The following is a 19,334-nucleotide window of genomic DNA, read 5'->3' as shown; positions in this document are numbered from 1 at the left end:
AACATCATCAAATAAGGCTTTCCTGTCCAGAACGGCATTGTTTATCAAGTAAAATCTGTGAAGAGCAGAGAAATTCATTTCAATTAACCCACGCACGCAGAGCACTTCAAAAGAAAGCTCTTTCTCCCTGGCTATGCGTCAATTACAAAGAAAACTATTTCTAGCATCTTTCTGTGCTCTGAAACTGATCTGATATGTCAAGGCCTTTTAGAAAATGTATGCCAAAGAAACCGCATCTTGTGAAATCCCCATGTAAAATGAACACATGTAAATTTATTTTTTTTGCAAAAGCAGTGAAATGACACTTTGAAAGCTAAAATGTGAAAACATCCGAAATACTCGCACAGAAACAGTATTTTATCTGTGGAACTGTGGTGGTTTAAGTGTCTATTATATTTATTTACAAAAAGATGTGTTTGAAAACAGCAGAATAAGTTGGCCTAAGCAGGCAGTTCAAAGGCACCAAACCTTCCCGGGAAAGGAATCCCCTCCACAAACTATGAAAAGGCCAAAGTGTGAAAATGTGCGACCTCGTCAGACTGGCTGTCATTTCACCACCAAGCGACAATGGACCAAGGGGAATCTGTAGCACATTTGTCCGATGGCACATTTTTGTCCTTTTCACAAAATGTATAACAGTCATAAATCTGCAATTGACCAAGCATGTTAATAATTTAATTTTCCATCTTTTCACCAATTGTCAAATTTGTTCAATTTTTAGATCAGCCAGAAAACCATTCTAACTGGCCATTTCAGTCTCCAAAGTCCTAGAGCAATGCACTTTATTTCTTAAAACCACCTGGAAATTATATAAAAAACATAGCATAAAATGAAATTATTTCTCATTCTAGTTGCTGCAAAAAATGCCTAAAAATGAAATCAATCCTTTAATGTCAATTGGGTGGATCTGTCCCCCTCTGTGGAAGGGGTGCTTCATCCCCCACAGCTGGTGATCAGAGATTTTTATGACCCCCTTTGAAGTTGTCAGTTTGTTCTTGGTAGTGGGTGCAGGAAGGCGCTCACACCTCCTAGTCAAGCTTTAGCCACACTTGCTTTCTTTGAAATCCCAGAGTCCCTGCCTTCAAGTCTGGCAGAGCAGGGAATTATGATGCCCTCAGTAACATCACATTTGACTGCAGGATGGTTCATTGGTAGGTGCGAGTTCCAGGGGGAAGGGGGGTTTTAATTGTGAAGTTTCCTGCCTTAGCCCAAACTGGTTTTTCCAGTATTCTGTGCCTCTTCAAAGGTGACTGAAGTCTTGTGGGTGGAAACATAATGTACACTGCTCTAGTCAACCCCCCACAGCATATTTCACTGACATTTCTGTGTGAGCAGTGGTATCTTTTCACTGTAGCCTTTTAAAGTCTCTTTTTTTAAATTGATTTGTATTTACCAAAACTATTTGGTTTTACAAAGCTAGTTCAGAGTTGAGATTTTGAGTCGCCGACATTCTAAGTTATTGTGCTTGTTGGTCTCTTTCTTCTTCTTGTTTTGAGACTTCAATTTGTGTTAAGGTTATTTGTAAGATTTTCGCGGTGGCTATTGACCATGACGTTTTTTGTCCACTTATCAGGCATGGCCACCAAGCCTCTTCCTCACGAATAGCTGAAGTCTCTAGAATTGGGGACAGATAAATCTGTCTGATTTTTCCTAACGCCGAGCATGACATCAATAAGTGGCGTACTGATTCAATCTCATCGTCCTTTTTGCAAAGCCTGCAGGTGTTGGTGCTTGAGAGACCTATTACATGCAGTATTTCATTCGTTGACAGTAGATATAGTCTTGCTCTCAAAAATATCTCTTAGCGGTCTACTGGGAAATCTAGCGGTCTACTGGGAAATCTTTTGTACATTTCTGCTGTGTCGATTCATTTCATTGGGAGTAGCGGCAAGTGAGATAGAAATTTGTTCTTCCCCGCCTTTTCAAGGGTAGTGATCCAGTCGCGTTCCTCTAGTTTTTTTTTTTTATTCTGAGTGGATTTTGGATCAGGTCATCCTCAGTGCAGCATATTGAGGTGAGTTGGTTCCTTTGTTTGGATGCCCATGATGTCAGCATTTTGGAGCCACCCTCCTTAATTTCTATGTTTATCAGTTTGTTTAGGGGCGGTGCATCTGTTAGTAGGATTTTGCTGTACAGTGACATGCTGCTGTTTTCTGTTTTTGCCTTTAGGGAAATGAGACCAAGCTCTCTCCTGATTACCGGTAACGAGGTTGATTTAGGGAAGGACATCACAGATCTCCAAAAGAAGCCTTCGATTTTTTGCCAGATTGCTTCTGGAATTATTGGCATCGCCTCGGTGCCATAGATCAGGCAGGGGACGACTTTTGCTTTGTAGTACTTGATTACAGGAAGCATGGAAAAATGGCCGAATTTGTTGTCCATCATTCTCGCTTGTGTCGTCAAAGTGCGAGCCTTGGACCAGATGAATCTTTGCATGCTCAGTTTAGTGCTTTACCCCTCTCCTTGTCGGGATTTCTTCTGATAGGGTCCCGTTTCTATGAAACTTCACCCTCGTAGATGTTCCAAGGTGGAGGGCTTTTATCGGTTCCACAATCTTTTTCGGTCAGTTCCCAGCCCGTAGTTTAGTCCATAACAAAGGTCTGTTGACTTTGTCGAATGCCTGGGTGACATATGTGAACGCTAAGTGCACCCTTGAGGACCCCTCTTGAGTTTTGCTTTTCAGAATACTCAGAATCATGAGGTTTACTGTAGTGTCCGAGTTTTTCAGGAAACCGGCTTGAAAGGGGTCGTTGCTAGGGGCGATCTTTGCCCAAGCTTGGAATTTCAGGAGGGGGAGCATGCCAAACAGTTTCCCGATGGTGTCGAGGAGGGCAATCGATCGGTAGTTTTGAGGATCTGCCCTGTTGCCCTTCTTGAATATTGGGACCACCACGGTCCAGGTCCACGACTTTGGCAGTGATCTTGTAGAGGCGCATTTTTTAAATATCATGCTGATAAGGGTTGACCCCTCTGTCAGTAAGTTTTTAAAGTCAGTGTTCGTGATTCCATCCGGTCCCGGGGCTCGCGAAGCTTTGAGCTTGCGGATCATTGTTTGGATATCCTCTATATTGGAGAGATCAGCCCAGGGAACTTTCTTATCAATGGAAAAGCCGGACATGACATCTGGAGTTTCGCTGAAGAGCGACCTAAAGTGGACTATACAGCTTGCTTCATTCACACAATTCGACTGTGATGGTTCACTGTGTGCCCCCAATGTTTTTATTACAGTCCAGAAGTCTTTAGCATTCTTTCCCACCAGTTTTTTTAACATTGTTTCGGAGTCTCTTTGGTAGAGGGCAATTCGGTAATTCCTTAGCCATGATTTGTATACCTTGGTTTAGTTTTTAAGCTCAATTTGGTCCGTTGGTGACTTTGTGTTATTTGCTTTTCGCTTCATGCATCTTAAATGGGCGTGTTTAGCTACCAAATGCTTGTCATATTGGTGGGTGCTTGGGTTGCCTTGACTAGGGGTTTTTCTAGCCTCTGCCTTGTAGCGGCTCAGTAGAGGTTGGTAGTCTGGTTCGGCAGGGGCGTTCGGTTCGCTGCTGTCCAGCTGTCGTTGGTAATTGAGTAATAGAACTTTGATCCTGCTGGCTGTCAGCTTGAGGGGATTGCCTTACAAGTTGATTTTGCGCGGGAGTGAAGGTGGTAGCATCACTCGGCGAGGGTGGCCCAGGTCGCTTTCAGCAGGTTGTGGTCACTTGCCGCAGTTTTTATGACTTCGAAAGAGATGGCAAGCTTCATCATGCTCTCTGATGCAAATATGTAATCAATTGTTGCACTTGAGGTGTCTCTTTCCCACGTTGGGTGGCGATCTGGATTGGGGAAAGTCTGGCTGATGCTATGGCAACCCTGTGAGTTCATCAGCTCGTGCCAGCAAGCTCCTCTTATTTCAGCTGGTGTTTTTGCTTGCTTCTTCTCATCTGGAAATATGGGGCACCTGGCGTTTTGGTCCCCACAAATTATAATATTCACCACTTCTTTTTCTGCGTATTGATCGTCGAGCTCTTTCTCGATGGATTTTAAGAACTTCCAGTCCGATGTTGTTTGAGGGTTCCAGTAAACAATGATGATTGCTACTGGTGTGTCTGGGTAGGGGTTGTTTCTTGATCAAAGTCATTTTTCTTTTTCACACGTGTCCAAGTTGTTTTTTTTCATGTAATGTTTGAAATCCTGTCTTTTATGTCATGGGATTCTTTCATTTCTCCTTTTTGAGCAAGTTTGCATTTGCCGTTGGTCTATTGATAATGAGGGGTAGGCCCCTTTCCACACAGTTCTCTGATTTGACATGAACAAAAGAAAAAGCCAAGCCGTTTTCCGTTTGCAGTGTTTCAAGGGCTGCTGTTCAAGTGAAATGGAAAGCAAAAGCTGTGTCTGGTTGTGGTGTTGAAATTCTTGCCCCGCAGGGCCGTTTTTGGGTTACAGTGTTCAACTGCTTGCCACTCATGCGACAGGGAAAGCGAAGCTCAGCCGTTTTTGGCGGCAGTGTTTAAATGCGGTTTTTCAGGTGAAAGGGATTTCTGTTTATGGCCTTTAAATGCACCCCACAGTAGGAATATGTGTACAGTAATTGTACGGAACGTAGTTGGAGTAGAAAGTGTTCGTAATATGGAGGAATTAAGTAATTGAATTTGATATGGTACTTATGATTGTAGTAAAATTGAGGATAGTGCTCACAGAATAGGTAGTTGATTAATATTGCTGTGGCTACTTAGTGTAGTAGTGTCATGCAGCTGCCTTCTGTGGTTTCTTTTTTGTGGAAAAAGAAAGTACAGTTGGTTAAGCATGATAGTTAAAAAGCTGTAGTGGTATACCGTTTTTAATATGCATTTTCTTTTTTAGACCCTCATAAACAGTACATTTTAAGTACTATGTTTGCCACAAAATTAGTGTATGACACACTGCTGCTGTTTTCACTTTACATAATCATTGGGTCATTGGGGGAAAATCTGTACTGGATAACAAAACAAAAAACTATTACAGTTATGTGAGTGTAAGGGGGATAGTATATTAGTTAGATGTATGTTGTAATTGAGGGAATGCTTGAAATAGATACCTGTTGGTATACTGCAACTACATTAGAGGTTAGAAAATGTCTTGTCATAAAACAATTCAGATAGCGTATTTGAAGTGCTTTGCAATGAAGGGTGTTTTTTAAGTAATTAGATACTTGTTGGTGTATTCTAACTAGATTCAATTTGGAAAGTGTTTTTTTGCAATATTATGGATGTTGTTAGATACCTGGTGGTGTATTCTAACTGTTAATTGTGCTGCAGTTTAGTGACTAAATTTGGGTTGAAGGAATGCTAAGCAAGCATTTGTTCAATTTGCTGATAACCTATGTTTTGGGGTAACAGAATCATTACATCCAAGCCAATAACTTTCTTTTCTTCACATATGCAGTGTAGTGCCCTGAAATAGTTGTGGCAGCAGTGTGGTATATTATACCTATTGTTGTGCAGGTTTTCTTTCCAGGAGGTACTTGGCCGTGTTTGTAGCCTGTAAGCTTACAGTAATTTCTGGTACCATCTGCATTGTACCTTAGAAGCATTAGTATGACATATTGGCTATTTGAGTTTATTTGTTGGTGGAACGATTGTCTGAATTGCAAAAAGGGCATAATATGCCATGATTTGCATTCTGAAGAAGCTGGTGAAATAGAATAGATTGACAAGTTAGTTTTTATCCATTTAGAAATCGCTCATTAGGGATGTGGTCTTGTGAAACATGGTTGCAGAGAGTGCATATGTGTTTTCACATGTATGAACTCTGGAAGATTTCATTTATAGGGATGCTTTTGGTTTCCAGTACTTATAGTAAGTACATTAGGAATTCTTGTGGATCTTCTTGTGTGTTTATGGTAAATTTTATCGTTTGTGCACAGTAATCCAATTCTTGCCTTATACCTGAGACACTACAAGTGTTGTCAGGATTATTGTGGAATTTCTGTGAAGGACAAGCATTTGCAAACACAACTGTCTGAGCCGTTTAAGTAAATGTTCTGAACAATTGGTGTCAATTGAAAGAGAAGATTGATTGTCACATTAGCATAACAATTTACTCCAGTTGTGTTTGTGAATTTAATTGGAACAGAGAGTTCTGTTTGTGGATGGTTAGATGGGCTTGTAGCGGTTTGTAGAGAAGAGACATGTGTGTCTTTCTTTTCTGATGGATGTGAACTTGACTTTGTACTAGATCGTTTTGTGGTTGTATCATTTGATGCAGGAGGTGGTTGTTTTTTTAGTAGTACTGCTGGGAAATCTGCTATATGTTGTGTTTCTATTTGTCTTTTAAAAGTTTGTTTTTTTAGGTACAAGGTCTATATTTAGATAAGGTGTGTCTAATGCCAGTAGCCTGTTATATTCTAGGGTGCAAGGAAAGTTAGCATTGACTTTGTTTGCATCAAAGTTAGCTAGGAATAGACCATTGAGTGTACATGAAGGTGCTACATAACGTATACCTTCTTTAAAGACTGTGCTGCCAATGGTCAATCAATGCTTGATCTAGTGTTAGACCTTGTGATTAATAAATAGTGACTGCATATGCAAGTAACAGAGAAAATTGCTCTCTGCGTACGTAAATATCTTCAAAAAGAAGGAAACGTCCTATTGTTCAGACAATTTGTTTAACCTCTTCAAATTTGTCAAAGTGGATGTTGACAAACTGAATGTTGTCATGCAGATATGTCTGGAAGCCAACAGCTGTACCAATTGTTCCATTGACTAAGCCTTGTTCTAAGTGTCCCGGGAGAATAGCTGAGTGGCGACATGCTCGCCTTGGAAACAAGACGACACGAAGCAACACAGGTTCGATCACCGGGTCCGCACTTAGAAACCTCTGGGTATTAAGTGTGTTATAAATACGCATACGTAACTAAGTCATATTCCTGTAACAGCACATCAGTGCCCCTGGGCTGAGTGAGCGCTTTAAAAATGCAAGTAAATAAAATAAGTCAAGGTTACATTTTAGAATGACTCTGCAGTTTAGACACAAACTAAATATTTACTCCAATTTGGCTGTGTCGGAGATACATTTTTCTAAGCTATTTAGTTGTGATGCTGCTTGTTAACACATAGGAAGTGTCATGCCATGCACTTCCAGTTTATCTGTAGAGGTGATATGCAGTATAGGTTGCATTTCTTTTTTCAACATTGTTTTCGCTGAATTGACTTCAGCTTGCAAGGGTTGGCATTAAAGACATACATTTTAGATTTTGTAGAGTTAATTCTGGTCCAATAGCACAGCGAGTAGAACGCTCACTTTGACATCTGTGCAGAGCCTGCTGATGCAGGTTTGAATCCCGGCGGGGCCAAACTCAGCCTTTCATCCTTCCGAGGTCGGTAAATGAGCACCACACACCGTGGGTAATAAGCCGCGCTCAGATACCTGAAGGTTTGTAGCACTATATAAAATGCTAAATTATTATTATTAATTGTTCCATGACATCAGGAGCAGATGTGTTTTGCCCATGTAGCTCATGGATTATTCTATTTAAGATGGATTTTGCATCTTTAGTAAGCAGCCCAGTTCTAATGCTTTTTTAAATGTTAGCACATGTGAGGTCTGAAGACTGGTGCGTGTTTTGAGTTAGTTCTCTGTAGTGAAAATGTTGGCAGAGATTTACATTTCCAATGCTGCCGAATGCATTATGGCATTCTTTGTATCCTTATGTGTTAAAAACAGGTTGCCCTTTCACTGGCGTTAAGTGTAGGCGGTCTCTGAAAACAATAACATGTTTTCCTCCAAACAGTTCGTCATGGTTGGTTTTTAGGAATTCTTGCATTCTGACATGAATTAAAACCAACATGAGGTTGGCCACCATTCTTACTTCATCTATCAGGAGCACTGTCATTTGTTTGAGAATTCTGCGTACTTCAGTAACAGCTTCTGCTGATAATTTATGGTATTCTAATCTGTTTTGGTGTTCTACGGGGAGCAGTAGTAGTTGGTGTAAAATGACAACACCTATGTTGTAAGCAGCTAAACCTGTGGGGGCTGTTACTACAGCTGAAAGGTGGTTGTTAAGTTTTGAAGAAATGTGCTGATTATTTTAATTAGGAATGTTTTTCCAGCACCAGCGTCACCACTTACATACAGGAGCAGAGGTTTATACATTTTACAGGTACAGGTTTAAAACCATGCTCAATTTCCTGAGTGACTGCCAGATAAATGGTGAGTTGTTGATCATTTAGCTGAGATTCTAGAACTGACAATTTTTCCTCAGACTGCTTACATTTATACATGGTATTTTCTAACTCAGTCATGGCTATTTCTGCTTCATTTAGAATGAATGGTTCTCCAAGTGGTTCTTGGCGTCAAGTAAGGGAAGGTTGACTGCCCTCAGGAGTGCCTTGTGTAGTTGAGCTTCAATTTCTTCCTCTTGTTGCCGTTCATTGTCTAACATTTCTTTGTATTGTTTGAAATTGTCATTTATTATACTGCTTCCATTTGCTTTAAATGCAGCTTCAAATTAGCCATAGTCACCTAGTAATTATTTTTCTTTTCTCCAAAAATTGGAGTAGGGCCATGTAATACAGTTCTCTATGTTGTGAAGTTTTAAATTATAACTTTACATGATTAATTAGACCTGGGTTTCACTAGGCTAGCTAGCTTCACTAGGCTTCCTTCAAAAGTTGAAACTGAATATTTGCCAGTTGTTTCATTTGATGTGACATTATTTTTGTAGGTGTAGTTTTGGGCAAATTTGTTGACACATGTTTTCCAAAGTATTACTTCTGTTTGGGCAGTATGTGTCAAGTAAATTGTTTTTTTTTTAAATGTCTTGGCTGTTGGGATCATTTGTGGCTATGTTTTCTATCTCTCGGTAGGATTTTAGTACTCTTTTTCGGGATGAGGCTGGTCCAAGATTTAGCCAGACAATATGCTCAGATTTGCCATATAAGGCTGTGCCTGTTAAACTGTCTGCAGCTTTGTAGGACCCGCATTCTCTATGGGAGAGCGTTTTTATACCGAAGGTGTCCAATTTCTATGTTAGTGTTTTGTCAGATGATATGTCCCAGAGGTCCTTTAGCTCTGTTTTCTCAGCCTTGGTGAGTTAGGCTGTGACATACCGTGCAACTGCAGTGGAATTGTCTTGTTGGCAATGTATTGTGTGTCTATGTTTGCATTCCACAAGAGGGCAATGGTTGCATTGTAATCATTGATGTACTTGGATGCTTCGTCCCTTCTAATGTTGTATGTATTCTTACGGGATTTGCCTTTTATGCTGTGTCTAACAGAAGACATTACGCTATTTACTTGTCCTTTTTGGCACACTGGTCTAGGGAAGCCAAAGCGACATTTGGTATAGTATTTCCCTTCGCTTTTATATATATGTCGGCAGCATCTGCCACATTTATGTTTTTAGAAGCGTAACACTTGTGTATGTAGGTCACTTTGTGTGGTTTCTGAAGGGATGTTGCAGGTAATGAATTTTGTATTTTTCAATAAATTGTAAAACAGTGGCGTCACAATCATGGTCAAATTTTGGAGCATCTTTTATCCATAAAAGCATGTGGATGTGTGGTGCTCCTCTGGATTGATATTCTTTTCATCAAAAGAAGTGGTACTCTTCTCCGAGCAGAGGGGTAGTTATATTGCAGATATAATGCAGCGATTGTGAAAGTACCTTAATACATTTACAGGGCCAAGGGAACAGAGTTCTCCTGGTGTTTTTATTTCTATGCCATCTTTATTTTGGTTGGCACTGCATAAGAAGTTGTTCAAATCATCCCCTGTTTACTATGCACAACTTACAAACCAAAGTGGGTGGGCCTAGGTTACTTAGCATACAACGTACATCAGCGTGACGTCGGAACCAGTATTTTTTTGTACCACCCATGTTTATCAAGAGATTTGTGATACTTGACTGCAAAACTTCATCTTTGCCTTTTATTTTTTAAGCAGTTGGGTAGCGGATATGTTTAAAAAGTTAGAGCCTGTTTTTAATGTGTGTGCAACTCCATAACAGAGTTGCTAGTTCACTTTCGAAGAGGAGGTGGAAAACGTATTCGATATTTTGCCTGAATTTGGGGTCTTCAGAATACATTTGTAAAGAGTGATATTCTGATGCACTAATTTGTGTGGACCTTTCATCATATCATCCTACTTTTCCTGTAGGAAAGACAAGAGGAAAAGAATGTGTTCTACACTTTATTTCCATATGTTCATTGGAGATCCTTTGGCTTGATGCATTTGGTATGTTTCTAATGCATTGTCAATTATGTCTTTGCAGTGCAGTGGGTGAATGGTATACTAGTCTAAGATGTTGGTTGCTGTAACAGGATCTACAAGTTTAAATTGGCCAGTTTCTGGTGACTCTTGAATAATGTGGGTAGTTTCGTTTAGGTTTTCTCCTATGTTTATATCTTTGTAGTATTCATTGTTTTCTTTTAGATATTGTAGGGCTTGTCTAAATTTGCTTAAGTTGACTAGTTGTTGCCACAATGTTTTGTCTTTTGTTGGCACACCATTAACTAGTATAGTCAAAGATTGATGTGTTGGCCATTGCAGACCTAGATTTTGAACATTTTCTTTTAGGTTCCATGGTAAATATACTACTTTGCCATAGATACCCTTTAGTAGATTGGATGGAAGTAATTTGGCTGAGTTTGGTTGAATGTGTAATATAGCTTGAAATGGGTGCACTGTTTGTATTATAATGCTCTCATACAAGTTAAGCTGTTGGAGAGCTTTTGGAAGCAGGAATATTTATGGTTGTTAGTGATGGCACGTGATGGCATTTGGTTATTGTCAAGCTTTGTGTTGCAGTACGTGCACTCTCTTGAGGGATTAGTTATTTTGTATTTATCTTCTGCTGTTAGACATAAAGCTAATGGGAACAATTGGGATTCTTCATTGTCTTTTATTTTGTAAGCTAGATCGAAAATGTTTGTGCTCTTTTTATAACACGTTCTGCGGCAACAGACACATATTTGGTCTGGTATTTCAGCAGGTGTGTTTTTAAACTTAGCTATTTCTTTTCTATATGTGTTTATTAGGATGTTGGTGTTTATCAGGTTTTCGGTAATGGTTTCTGAAGTTAGAGAATTCTCTAAGTTACCTTTAGTTCCAAAGTATTTACCTTGTATGTGCTGTATTTGTTAGAGGAGTTCTTTGGTTGTTCCATGTAAGAAAATGTTATTTAAATTTTGCAGTTGTAGAGCAGGACACTTTGCATAGTACAGTCCATGCACAAGAATCTGTATAGTGGAATGGTGTGTCGCTAACATTTTGATGTGGAGCAAAGTGCTTTTACAGCAAGTTCCTACAATGCAGGCTAATGAATGTCCTTGCAGACCAGTGTGGCTGTGCACTGGACTGGAGTCTGTGGCTTTTAAAGTTTTCATTTTACTTTTATCTTTTAATTTCAAATAGTGATTGAGAAATTGCTGTAAAGATATAAAGGATTGTTGGCTTACATTACACATTGAGCTGCATGTCCGTTTGAACACTGGACGGTTTGTTTGGGTGAAATGAGCATTTGGTTCAAAGTTTGTTGTGGATTGTTTTTCTATAAGGATTTCTTTTTCCATAATGGTTTGATTCACCATTTCATACCAACGACCACTATTGCCTATGGCAATTGTTTTTTCTTGTTCTTGTTTATAATCCTCTTCATTGAAGTATGGTTCTTTGCTGCTTGTGCGCATCCATTCACCATCACAGAAGTTTGAAAAGGGATCTATATTTGACACTGTGCATGTTTAGAAGTACTTGTTGTAATGCATTGATTCATTTAGTTAGTGGTTTCATTCTGTTTAAAATCAATGCAAACAATTTCTCTTTAGTAGAAAAGTGCTGTTGATTACAGCTTGCAGGATTACTCTCCTGCGGTAGTTTTTAAGGGAAGATCGTGACTTTTCTGATGTTTTTATAAGATTGTAAAGCACTCTACAGTAGAAAAATGTTTGTAAAATATTTTTTTTGGATTGCTTTACCATGACTACGTTAATACTGGTAGACAGAGGATTGGGTCCGTTAGTGGGTGTGCTTTTCTTGGTGAATAATTGTTTACTTTTGTTTTTAGCAAGAGAGGCCTTGCCTTTTTTAGTCGTGGTTGGTTTCGTTTTGTTGAATTAGGTTACTAGTTCTTTTGTTTTAAGGTTTCCTATAAATTGTTCTAGAGGTGGATGACTATGTGGTGGGTTACCAGACATTTGGTCGAAAAAAATTGGTCGACCAGACAAATGGTTGAACCAATTTGGTCGAAAACCAAATGGTCGAATTTTTTTGTTTTGTTTATTTTCACCCTTTTCCTCCCCCACCCCCAACACCCTTTTTTTCGAAAAAACCCTTTTTTTAAAAAAATGAAAACCCGAAAAATAAATATATAATTTAAAAAAAATTCGACCATTTGGTTTTCGACGAAATTGCGTCGACCAAATGTCTTTCGACCAGTTTTCGGTCGACCAAATGTCTGGACACCTATGTGGTGTACTGTTGGCCTTATCTTCTCTAGATTCTTTTCTTTTCGACAGAGTTGCTGTTTAGTAAGCATTTTGTTGTGTCTGTTGAAAAAAGAGAAAGTTTGTATTGGGTCGTTGTGTAATGTATATGCTTGTATGGTGCCTAGGTGTGTGGGTGTAACTTTAGAGTGCTGTTTGATTGAGAGGTAGTATATTAGGTGTGGTTGGAAAGGTTGTGGGAATACGAGTGTACAGAGGTGTGATGGTGTTGAGTTAGTGAGGTAGGCAGTGGTAGTGCAATGGAATATGTATGATGATTGCTGTTTTGAGGAACAGAGTGGGTGTTGCAATGGTGGTGTGTAGATGGGAATAGTAGGAGTGGGCATGGTGGGATATAATGGGCTAGAGTGAAAGAAATGTTAGTTTGAAAAAAGTAGTCTGGGCAATATATGTAGTGGCACTGTGTTGCTATAATAACATACATATACCTGGTCCATTAATGTACTTTGTCGGATGCGAAGGGTATTCGTTTTTAGGTTCTTGATTGCAGTGATGTGTTTCTTTCCTGTAATTGTGAAAGAAAGCTAGTGGGCATATGTGGTAATGATGAAGTACTGTTGGGAAGGAAGGGTTATATTTGTAAGGAGGTGAGGAAAAAGATAATAAAATTGGTTGACGGTTAAAAATGGTTGCATTTAGGATCTAGTTTTTGAAATGTAAGAAATGTGTATGTGCATTTGCAGAAACTCTAACAATTTGTAAAAGCAAACAAAAGTTGATAAAAAAGATTTGTAGTGCGCTGAAAATGGCAGTTGGTGTGTATAAGTTTAATGTGTTGGGAGTATATGAATACTTGCCAACATGATCTATTATAATCTCTAAGTGTTTATGTAGCCATACAGTTTTTGTTTGCATTATGGGTCTTGTAGTTCCACTTTCACCATTATAAACGTTGGACATTGAGGTCATGGGTGTTAGTCCTTGCAGTGCACAGTGGTAGTGCGAGTTATGGTTGCGTACCTTACTATAACTGGCGAATATCTGGGGCTTTTCGGTTTTACCTGTAAACATAACGTCCCTGTAACAATTTTTTTCCATTGAATTCCATAGGTCTTTTAGCAGTGCAACTTAACCATAGCATCCCTTTAACAACATTTTTTCTTAGTGAATTTCATGCGTTTTTAGTAGGGCACTTTAACCATAACATTGTGTTAGGCTCATTTTTTTAGCAATCATAACATCCCTGTACTAATGTTTTTCCATTGAATTCCATAGGTTTTTAGTGCCGCAACTCAACCATAATGTCCCTTTAACAATGTTTTTTGTAAGTGAATTTCATAGATTTTTAGTACGGCACGTCAACCATAACGTTGCCTTATCATACTTTTTTCAGTAATGCTGATAGGGTTTTAGTAGCGCAACTTAACCATAATGTCCCTTTAACAACGTTTTTTTGTTAGTGAATTTCATAGGTTTTTAGTAGGACACTTTAACCACAATGTTGCTTAGGCTAGTTTTTTTTGGAAAGGTGATAGGGTTTTAGTGGCGCAACTGAACCATAGCATCCCTTTAATAATGTTTCTTTCACTGAATTCCATTCCATTCTTTCAATAAAGGGGCAATGTTTTACTAGCGCAACTGAACCATAAGTTCCCTTTAAAAATGTTTTTTGTTATTGAATTTCATAGGTTTTTAGTAGGGTACTTTAACCTGTGGGATGTTTTTACTCATACATCCAAGCCCTACCATAAAACTGTGCATTACTGGCATTGAAAACATCATGATGGCCAGAACTCCCCAGAGAGTGCACAGGGAAAACATGAAGAATAGGCTGCCACCCATTTTTGCCTATGTTGTGAGCACAGGAGGGCACTGCCTAAAACCACCATTGGGCTACACACACAGTAGCCTGAAACCATTGGGAATGGCAATGCTGATTGCCAAAAGCAACCCAGAAATGTATATATAAAAAATAGCTGGGGATGTCAGCAGCTTAAGTGAATTTGGGTTTAAAGCCACTAAAATCGAAATGTTTAGAATAAATGAGTGACCTACTTGTGAGTGTCACATAGGTTGCAATTGTTTAAATGTCATAGTTTTGAACTTAGAATCAGCATTCTAGCTGCATGTGCAAAAATTGTAAGTTGGATTTGAATGTAGAAAACTGGGAACTAAAGTGACATTTAGCTGAATTCTGCCTGACAACTACCCCCGACAGGAGAAACCTGCTCAGCCACTCTTCTCAGGCCTAGCTGCATCCTGATGCCCCTGCCAAAAGGAGATGACACCTCTCTGATTGGATTAGGGGAGGAGCATCTGGGGACTGCAGGAAGTTGAACAAAGCCCTGTCCTGGACTCAGGCAAATGTTATATTGGGGTGTCGTAAAATGGCTTCCTCTTGGGAGAAACTGGGAGGGGCAGTGCCTGTGAGAGCCAGCTGAGCCTGGGGGAAGTGGATAAACCAGAAATTCCACCATGTGCTTTGGAAAACCACACCCATTTGGGGCCAGAGCATTATTTTAAAAAGATGGATAATTCACAGTGCGTACTTGTCAAAATTATATAAATAACAATCATTCTTGTGATTTTTCTGTGCACATTTTAAGAGGTGTTAGGACCCTGTAGTATGTTCTTGGGGATAGTAGCGGAAAAAAAGGTTGTTACTCCAAATGTATGCATGTTAAAAATCTGACACTTTATCATCTGAAACCCATATCCCTGGTGCACATTTGTGTAAAATCTGGAAAGGTTTAGAGGTCGTTATCTGGATGAAAAGGGGAAGAATTCTGTCATAAGTGGACACGACATCGTACAAAGACAGGGATCGGATGGTTTGGTGCTACAGAAAATATGTTAACTGGACCTATAGTATTAGAAAAATGGTACATAGAGAAATATGTATTTGGATCAGAAATAGATTTGTGTGCAATTTGACAAGGGGAGGTTCCTCTGACCATAAAACCTACAGCATCACTCTGGCACTCCATTTCTTTCCCCCAGTCAAGGGAGAGAGGAAAGCTTGGCCAATGATAAGTGAGAGGGGCAGGCTTAGCTAGGCCCAGGCACACACCCATTTTCAAAACACATAAAAGGAACATTGAAACCCAGGTAGAGACATTCACTTTCCACTTTCTTGTGGGACGCTTTGCCGGGAGACTTCAGACTTCACATCCAGAGATCCAGACTTCAAATCCATCAATCTCCAGAGACCAGAAATTAACTCCAGAATTTGTAGCAGAGAGGCCTGAATCCACAAGCTGAATCCTCTTCAGCAGGCCTCAAAACCAACCAAACTATTCAACAGCCGTGCGAGCTGTTTGAATTCTTAGCCAAGAACTTTTGCAAGAACCTGTAGCAGTATCCAGAAAGCAGTGCTGTATCTGGAACCAGAGAGAACCAGAGACCAGATCGCTGTGAAGAACTGCTAGCAAAAGTCCAGCCAATCCTGACCCGATCGGTGACGAAGTCGCATTCCTGTGCAAAATCTAGTGTGAGTAGCCAGCTAGCACTGTGCCAAAAACAATCTCTTAGTTTAAAATAATGTAATCCAAACTATTTTGCCTATTAGAACTGCCTCCTAGAATTGTGTCATCCTGTCATCTTTAAAACTGTCATCTGTCATTCTGAGCTTTAAAATTTCAAATCCGAAAAACGACCTTTACTAAATCGGCCGTATCTCCGAAACCGTTTGTGCTAGGAGCTAGTTTTAACTGTCATCTTAATGCTAAGATTGTAGGCTTTCCAACGAACCTAAAACCTACCCCTTATTGTGCCTCCGTAATTGCGCTCGACGCACGCGACTAAATTTGCCGCGATTTGACATTTTGCTTAATTTCAGCCACATGTAAAAATATTTGTCCTTGCTTTCCTTGCTGAAATTCGTGTGCAACCTGACAATCATTCATAGAGCATTGCTAAAGTGATCCTGAATTAATTAAGTATCTCTCACTCACCCTGAACCTCCTATAGGGAATTGAAAGCCTTTTTAGCATATTTTTCACTTAATTGCAACCACATCAAAGTATATTGCCTGTGTTTAAAACTCCTACCTGTTTTCCTCTAAGCTTGCTAGGGGGAAAACTGAATTATATTTGATTGCATTCCTGAGAACTGTGTGCTTTCCTCCCATCTCTTTACCTTGCATAAAGGGGGGGGGGAAGAATTGTCAAAGAAAAGTGATTACATTGTCTTTTGTTGAAGTCATATCAAGTTTATTTTCTGTACTGCATTTTCATTCATCATTGCATTGTCCTTGAAGCCATAAAAGCATTCCCAGCTACTTTATCCTCTCTTTATCACTACTAAGCCATCAAAAAGAGTGTACCACTGTAACAATATCCATTGTTGATCACTATCATCTTCACCAGTGTGCCATCAAATATCAATTTATTTATAAAAGTGTGATATATAGATATATTGTTTAATTTTCAAATTAAACCTTTTAAATTTGCAAAACAAACCTACTTCTTGGATCAGCGGGGTCGGGGGGATTCTGAGAGAGGGGTGTTATATAAGGGTAGTCATCCAGAGTAAACGAACTGGACATAAAAATAATTCAATAAGGGCTTCCATCAGCATCCCAGACTAGGCATTGACTTAGCTGTAGTGTTGAATTGAATCCGCTTACAAACCCTAACATTGTTTTAGCATAGTTACTTTAGGAAAGGATAGCGTCCCTTTAATAATGTTTCTTTCACTGAATTCCATTTGTTTTTAACAGGATCCGCTTAGTTTTGTATAGATGTACTATACATCATACTGAAGCCGGTGGCTATGTACTGAAAGCCACAGTGGTTGGGAACACTGCGTCTGTTTGCGGACATCGGGTGGAGTCCAACGTGCCGAGAAAGGGAGGGGCAATCATAAAAAGTGGTAACATGCAGCAAAGACAAAAAAATATAAAAGCAGCAGCAAGTGCGTGAATGGGAAGGGAAAATGCAGTAGCTGTACAAAGGCTGTACTTTCGCAACAAAGAGCGCAAATGCACAGGGTATGCAGCAAAATGGAAAGCACCAACAAGAGAAGTGATGTTTGCCTTCATCAATGTTACCACACACCTGATTCACAATCCAACAAAGAACAAACAGGCAGAGGTAGAGACGTCCATTACCGGGAAAAGAATGTCACTGCAATGGGGTGAGTACACAAAAGTTTATGTTGTAATTGCACAGGTCCGGAAGTGTACAACAGTAGGAAAGCATGATGTTTTCTGTTTGTGCGCAGCAATGGCTATCAACCTAGAATGGCTGGAAGAGAATTTTCCGCATGACGAAATGAGTGAGGACGATAGCCCCATTGGTACCCGCCACACTGTGAAAAGGGAAAGCATTACTGCAAGGGAAAGCACCCTAGAATGGCTGGAGGAGAATTTCCCGCATGACAACATGAGTGAGCATAGTAAAACCATAGGTAGGAAACGCGGTGGCAAGATTAAGACAATTACAATACAGTGCTTCATGTAAATTAACCACATTTGTTGTCCTTTAACAGAACATACGGGAATGCAAAGGAGTACACCAGAATCAGCACCTTTTGAACAGCACCATACGGCCACCGAAACTGAAGTAAACGCTGGACATAAGAAAGTAGACCGCCTGGATGCCAAAATGGAAGAATTGCTCCTCCAATTTGACGCCTTACATTTTTTTGTAGAAGAACATATTGTGGGGAAAATAAGATATTGCTGCCCGACTTACACATGCCCGCCTTCCACATTTCCCAGCCCCCCATCCCTGCAAATTGCGTGTCATGAGAGACACTTCGATGAGACTTCAATACCTTCTTTCCCTCACTAGCAGCTTGTTGAAATGGAAAAATCCCCAGTATATATGTTTCTGGTCCCCCTTCCCTTTCTGAATAATGGCTATGAATGTGTGCTAATAAAGATTGATATGTTAATGTGGACTGATCGTATATGTGCCTTTTCCTTTGTTTGAAGACGGCCATTGTAAGTGTGAAGGGCACATCACTAGTGGGGATAAATGCAAGTTAGGAAAATGGAGGAGTCGTACAACTGCCGCACCTGGCTGCCCTAAGCGCAATGACAATGAAAGCATTGATAGGACGCCACTACGGGCCGCATGTTTGTATGCACAGAACTGCCTATAAGTACTTGCAGGACCGTGCGTTTGTTGGGCACACAACTGCGCACATGCTTATCTTGTGCTGTGACGCCTGGTAACACCGTCCCTGGTCAAGATATGCAGAGAAACGTGTGATGTAGTTGTAGTGGTGGAAGCGTGCACCCACGTCCTGCGAATACCTTTGCACGTAAATATTCCTACAACTGTATCGTGCTCACACCAACCTTATGTAGAAAGGGTCACTGCACATGTGTAGTACAATTAAGAAGTGCTGGGATGTCAAGAGTATGCGTAGGAGAGCTATGCACTGGGCCACAAAGTATTACGGCCAATATACGTCCCGCAGACAGGCATCCACATGGTGAACAATGGCAATGTCACCATGGTAATGGAACAAAGCTGCGTGTGGTCCCTTATTTGACGGACACGAGCCAGATCCATGCACATCGAAAGAGGACAATTTTCTGCAATGTATGGAGTGTTACAGTGAGAGTGCACCCTTACAGAGATCCTACACTCTTCCTTCTGCATGTAGGAAAAGACTAAGGCCCACTTTGTGATGGCATGAGACCCACAACAGTCCTATAAAAGGGCACACCCCAAAAGTGTGGTGCAATTCCTGTTTGGCTTTCCAGAGAAGAGCAGCGGTGCACATTAGTTCTTGCAGAAATTGCTTTCTCACCAATTCTATGCCTGCAAAGTAATGGCCACCAGAGCTTCTGCTACTACCTCTGACTCAGGAACACCCACACCCTCACCACCAACACCTCCTTCTGAAGGTCCTGAGCAAGGGAACAGGCATCATAATGTGGAGGGACATCGAAAATGAAACGAGAATAAAGTA

The sequence above is a fragment of the Ambystoma mexicanum genome, chromosome 3q (assembly GCF_040938575.1).
Source record: "Ambystoma mexicanum isolate Mex_15411 chromosome 3q, UKY_AmexF1_1, whole genome shotgun sequence".
NCBI classification, from domain to species: Eukaryota; Metazoa; Chordata; class Amphibia; order Caudata; family Ambystomatidae; genus Ambystoma; species Ambystoma mexicanum.
The sequence above is the reverse complement of the archived record's forward strand: the minus strand, read 5'-3'. Positions refer to the sequence as shown.